This window comes from Mus musculus, chromosome 14 (assembly GCF_000001635.26).
Source record: "Mus musculus strain C57BL/6J chromosome 14, GRCm38.p6 C57BL/6J".
NCBI lineage: Eukaryota > Metazoa > Chordata > Mammalia > Rodentia > Muridae > Mus > Mus musculus.
Genome location: NC_000080.6, coordinates 99,767,337 through 99,774,010, shown reverse-complemented (window position 1 = coordinate 99,774,010; position 6,674 = coordinate 99,767,337). Strand labels below are relative to the sequence as shown.

The 6,674-nt window shown below is 42.5% G+C and overlaps 1 non-coding gene across 1 annotated transcript; it reads left to right on the top strand.

Moving 5' to 3' along the window:
* The first annotated feature begins 202 nt into the window (after nucleotides 1-202).
* Gm22970 lies at nucleotides 203-388 on the top strand. The gene has a single exon (XR_003951313.1). It is a non-coding gene; the product is annotated as a U2 spliceosomal RNA (small nuclear RNA).
* Nucleotides 389-6,674: the final 6,286 nt, after the last annotated feature.

Below are 6,674 nucleotides of genomic sequence, written 5' to 3'. Positions count from 1 at the left end.
TAGCCTCAAACTCAGAGACCCACCTGCCTTTCCTAAGTTCGGGGATTAAAGGCAAGCACTACCTCGCCCAACTGGTGGCATTTATTTCTAAAAGCGTTAAGATAGTTAGGTAGTACCTGTAAGCTTAACAACCAACAAATCCAGAAGAGGTATGAAGAGCGGGGCACAGGACCTCACAAGGTTGGAAAAATAACGTACATACTTGACTTCTTGGCCTTTCGGCTGAGATCAAGTGGTTTCTCTGTTCTTATCAACGGAGTACGTGATGTGTCCCCTGTCCAAGGACAAACAAATTGAATGGATTTTTGGAGCAGAAAGATAGAACGAAGGATGTTCATTCCACTCATCAGTCTGGTGGTGTGATTTCTCCTGAAATGGTCCACACCCTGAGTTCAGTAATGTGAAGTGCATCCCCGCAGCTGTGAGCATCATCCTGTGGTTCTCACACTCTAGTCCCACTAAACACTGACTTCCTACACTCCCTATCCAGCCTCTGGCCATCACTGTTTTATATTCTGTTTGTAAGAAGAAAATGCTTTAAACACAAGGAAAAGGACTTTGAGTGATGAGCACTTCCCCCTTCGTTTCCACAGAAGGATTAAAGCAGACAGGAAGCAGAGATACCATAGCATATGCAGCCTGTCACAGGCCGAGGAAAGGAGACTGAAACTTGGACCAGGCGGGTCTTCGGCTGGGAAGCCCGAAATGAATGTCAAGTCCTGTCTAGGAAGCAAGGGGAGGAGCAGTTCCGGAAGTCTGAAAAGAATACAAGAGACACAGACCAAGAGCTGAATGAAGGGAGAGATCAAGTCCACAGTCTAAGGGCAAACTGAGGGCACCAATCAGAAGACAGCGAAAAGGAGAAAAAGAGTGGAGGAGGAGACGGCAATGATCTCCGTTCTCACGTATACATCGGACTGTCAGGGGCGTGTTCCGTGCTTTGATAGTCTATGGGGGCTTCCTTGTTAGTCGAGGAGGGGCAGACGTCTGAAGGAGGAAGCAGATGAAAGAGGAAACCTTTTTTACTGGGATAACCAGCTGGCCCTTGTAAGAACCGAGGCTCATAAATCTTTCTTGTCTGATTTCATCAGTGTGAAGTTATGTCTTGGGAGGAGAGAAGGAGAGGTATCGAAAACCATGCAGCACAACAGGATTTGTCGAGATTCCACCCGCTTTCAGATGAGTCTGCTGGGGAAAGAAGGTACTTAAGGAAAACAAAGCGGAAAAACTCCACATCCCCAAACTTTTAAGCTGAAAAGCATCAATCCCAGCGTTTAGAGCTTCTCCACCCTTTCTTTTTATAAGTGACCTTTGGATGCTCCAACCCGCTGGACGTTGGATCCCATTAGGGTCCATTTCCTTGCAATTTTCAGGGCTTTGTATATCAAGCAGATCCATTGAATAAAACCAGATTATTTTTCTTTTTTTTTTTTCTCCTATGGTGACTACTTGAATGTTTTGAGTCTTGTTCCATAATCTTGCTCAAAGTTAAATCTCTCGGGTGCACATATCTGAAATGTAAGGTTAACCCCAATGAACAAAGCAAAATGAACTTTGATAAATCATTTAGCTAGTAAAAAAGAAAAATCAATGCCTTGACTACAAAAGATTAGAGAAGGTGTTTCCTGCTCCACAGCAGGGCTGTGTTACCTGTGACACCTGTAGGGATGTGGATAGGAGGATAGTCGATCCTTCAGTGCTCGATGGGGGGGGGGGGGGGGATTGGCCCCTTATTTGTTCTACAGTGAGTGAGTCCAGGTATGTAGTGATGCTTGGATAGTCATAGGTTCTCACAATCTACTGTGGAGTGGAGGAACTGGTATGCTCATGTGGAGTGAATAATAAAGAAGAGTTACTCGTGATGCTGATACCCCATGCATGAGAAGGGTTGTAACCTCAGCCTCTGCCGGTGCCCACTGACAGCATCATGACGCCCAGGCTGTGGAAACTCTAGACCAATCCAGGCCACTGAATCAGGCATCTCCCACTTCTCTGCATTGACTTGTCTCCCTCCTCGCCTAACGGCCTTACTTCCTTGTCCTCTGGTGCCTGAGTTTTCTTTCTTATCCAAACAATTTCACCCTATTTATTTATTTATTTATTTATTTATTTATTTAATGACTTACTGACATAAAATCAAGGTCTTGGCATAACTATAGCCCTTCCAAGGTTGCAGGAAGCATCCTTTTTTTTTTTTTTTTTTTTTTTTTTTTTTTTTTTTTTTTGCCTTTCCCATCTTCTGGAAACTGATACCTCATTTGGCCCTCAGCCTTCTTCCCAATCTCCAAGCCGACTGATACAGCACCTCCTTGCCCTTACCCGACCGTTGACTTTCTTTTTCTTCTCACAGTTGAAAAAGCTTCTCCTCTTTTAAGTATTCAAGTAACCTTAGAGTTCAACTGTATCGTTTAAGGTAGTCTCCCTGTTCTCAAAATCATGTCTGCAAAAGTTGCTTTTGCTGTGTGAAGGGGCTTATCCACAGGTTCTGTGGCCTGGGGCGCTAACACCTTTGAGGATTATTATTGTACCACTGCACTGATATTCTACAGCTTCAGGCTCAGTATGGAAGACATGACACCTATTCTCTCTAAAGAAAGCTTTTGTCTCAGATGCTGGCTAAAAGAATCAGGGAGAATACAGTGTGTTAATTCACAGTGAAGTTGCACTGGCTGATACAGTTTATAGTTTCTTGTAGCATTGGACCATAACTCTTAAAAAAAAGGAAACTTTGGACTCTGGGGATATTTCATTGTGTAAGCAGGAGAACCTTTGTTCGATCCAAGCACCCAAGCACCTATGTAAACAAACAGGCCTGGCTGGACACACCTGTAACTCCAACACTGGGGGCACAGTCAGGCCAGGAGCTCCTTAGTCAGTCAGTCTATCTATGTGATAGGGTAACTTCCAATTCAGTAAGAGAGCCTGTCTCAAGTAAATAAAATGGAATGTGGGAAGGCATCTGATGTGGCTTTTTTAGCCTCCACATACAAATGCACACATGCATGTACCCACACATTTATGACCACACACACACACACACACATATATATATACACAGAGACACACATGTACTCATACACACAAAGAGACACACAGAGAAACATTCACATAGATACATATACATATAAATTCAGAGATACACACAGGCACACACCTAGAGACACACACATACACACACATGAACACACACACACACACACACACACACACACACACACACACACACACCATGAGGAAACCTTTTAAAAGTTGGATTTCTGGCTATGTTGGGGTAGATCTGTAAGGAAAACCTAGAGTGGGGATGAAGAATGGAGAAACTAAAACTGAAAAGACTCTCTTGCACTACAAGGGAGGGGCAGTGGCCACAGCTCTTGGCTTTTCTCCCTTTCTGGTCTCCTTGTGGAGTGTGGAGGCCTGAGCATGGGTTCGCTTGTCAGTGGTTGGGGAGACGTTGACAGGGAGAAGCCCATGTGTGGGGTGGAGAGCCTGCTTCTTGTTTCCTCCCTTCACAGAGTGACTTTTTCATCATTCATCCTGTAGGAGAGGAGCGTTTGACTAGGTCTGGTAGAGTATTCTAAGGAACTTTCTAGTAAGAAGCCTCTGCCCGCCCTAGGATGTGGCTACTCTTTTCCTCTTGCATACCCTCTCTGACTCTCCCTTGCTTAAGCATTTGCTGAATCCTTTTCTTAATAAAAGCAAACTGTCATTGTACAGAATAATGTATTTTCCTTAGTTCTCATTTCCTTTCTGCCTCTGTACCCACCTTAGACATATTCTGAATCGCATTGCAGTACTGACTACTCTGTGTGACTTATGGTACATGACCACAGTAGTTACCACAGTAGTTTACCTGCCAAGAAGCAAACTAAGGGACAAAGGGTTGAGTCTCCACTTACAGTTTGAAAGCACGCAGTCTGTCATGACAGGTAAGGCACAGCAGCAAGACCTTGAGACGGATGGTCACATTGTATCCACACAGGAAGCAAAGAATGGTTAGGAAGTGGGGCTGAGGAGTAAAACCTCAGGACTTACCTGCTACCCCCACTGTGACCCACTTCTAGCAAGTTCTAGAACCTTTTGAAACAACAGGGACTGTGTGTTCAAATACATGAGCCTATGGATGGCTTTTAATATTCAAACCACAGCAATTCTCAGTGAATACTGTTCAGATAAATGAATGACTTCTTAACTAGACTGACTGAACCATGGTCACCATTAATATTGAACACTCACAGTGCTAAGTCAGGCTTCCCTGATTTTCTAGGTATTCGTGTGTTGTATTTCCTTAGTCTTCTCAAAAATCTATATACTCAGTATTCTTAACTCCACTTCAAGATGAAGGACTTCAAGCAAGTTGCTCACAATGATGCAGCTAGTAGGAAAGTCAGTGTTCAGAGCAAGGTCTGCCTGACACGGAAGCCTATTGTACCTTGTGGCCCTTGTCTTCCCTGTTGCTCCTAACCCTTCCAATTCAGTGAGAAAGCTAGGATTAGATCTGGGTGAGTAACCTCTGAGCTCAGGGCTATAATGGCTAGGTGAGAAGAACATGAAGGGTCTGGAATGCTCTTGGGTATAATTATGGGCAAGGTTGGTTTTGGAGTCCACCATTTCATACTGTCTGTGTTTAATTCTCTTAATCATGCTTTAATGGTCATGTGTATTCTTCAGAAGGTCAGAGGAATACTTTTGGCGGCTATAAATGCCCACGCAAGGATACCTCACCTACTCACTTTTCTCCTTGTATGATTATACACACATACACATTTTCGTAAATACTTTCTAAAGGATCAAACAAATTGCCAAGCTTTGTAACTGGATCCTGCTTGGGGTTAGCTTTTGGAGGTCTGACATCATCGCCACAAACTCTTCTTTGTGTAATTTTGATTTATTTTTTTTGTCCTAAACTGTAGCATAAAAATAATGATATTTTCTGACCCCTAAGATGTGTTTTGTTGTTTTGTTGTTGTTGAAATATCAACTTAAGAGAACTTTTTGTGTGTGCTTATGGCTCATTGGTGACTCTAGTGTAAACAGGAATACCAGTTAGCCCTGCAGTGGCCTTTACTGCTGTTGCTGTTAGGTTTCTAGTAGAGAACTCAGGGGCATGTGATTGGCTAAGTGAATTTTGTTAACCTAGAAGCCCCTGGAAGATATTCCAATATTTTTCCCTACTCATGTTATTTGCTCATGATAGACGAATAGATTTGTGTCATATGGTATAATAGAGTATTTCCCCCTATTTCTTTTATATTTGTTTGAAACTCAATGGAAAGTTTTGGAGGGTTTATATCCATACAGTTGGGTTTTCCACCAGCATATTCACAACATTCATTTTTCCATAGAGTTTTTAAGATAAATAGCAACAGAACAAACTGCAAGACCTTCCAAGTGGCTTGCAAATGCCAAGAAATAATTTAGCTATGCTAATCTTTTACACAAATATCTTATATTCTGCTGTAATCATGAAAATAAGTAGGCATATGACCACTCCTGATTAGAGGTTTACAGACTCTCAAAAGATACTATGAATGGAAATTAATTGGTTCAAAGGCAATTACTAAGAATCTCTTTGATGGATATGAGGAGCAATGTTAGGCATTAAATACACAAAGATGAATACCGTTTCCCAAACTGATCAGTCAGGACACTGGTTCCCTCTGAAATCAACAAATCATTCACAATTGATCCCTTCAGACACAGAGAGATAATTATAATTTTCTTAAGTACCTAGGAGGACCAAATTATCTGTATACCAGTCTTGCTGGTAAGTTACATACAAAATTCTGGTGAGAGTTTATAGATTTGTAACTAAGCCAACATTTAACTCTAAAATAATAAAAAACATAGCAGTAAAAACTGAATTGGGCTAATTCATGATAATTAATCTCTGGAGTGTTATCTGAAATGTTATCTGCCTACACAAAAAAGAAAATAAAAGAGACGAATTTGCCAAGAGGGGAGGAAGCTGAGGGATTGCAGGAGTACAGGCCTGTGTTCTGATGGTGCCTTTTTCTGTTGGGTCCATCTGCTTCCCTAAGAGCTTTGCATGCTCCCTTGTAAAGGTGATGGCCTGAACGATGTTACACAGTGACCAGAAAGAGTTAGAAGGGTGAATGTTAGAAAGGGTGGAGAAGAAGGAAAGCTGAGATCCCAGTGGAGACACAAGAATGAATATACTAGGAGAGGTAGCAGGAAGTGGAAAATGAACAGAGGGAGTGAGGAGAGAGAAGGGAGCAGAAAGGAAGAGTGATGATTGGAGGTGGGGAGCTATTCTGATGCCAGTGAGATGAAGAAGGGACCAAGATGGGGATGTGTGATGTTTGGAAGTGGCAGGCATCCGAACACACATTTTCTACTTGTTTTGTAAGCATCAAAATTGATCTTGCTCAAAATCGAAAACAAACATGAACAACCAGGCTTCAGTGGGAGAGATGGGATAAACTGAGATTCAGTTCTCTCATTTTATCAAAGCATTCCGTCTGCTGTTGGCACTGACAACTGACAACACAGTCAAGACACATTAATAAAGAGGCACAATCTGATCCTAAGCAGGGGTACCGCATCCCAACTATGTCTGTGAGCCAAGCAGAAAAGCTCCATTCTCCAAACACAGAAGTGGATGCTCACAGTCAGCTATTGGATGGAGCACAGGGCTCCCAATGGAGGAGCTAGAG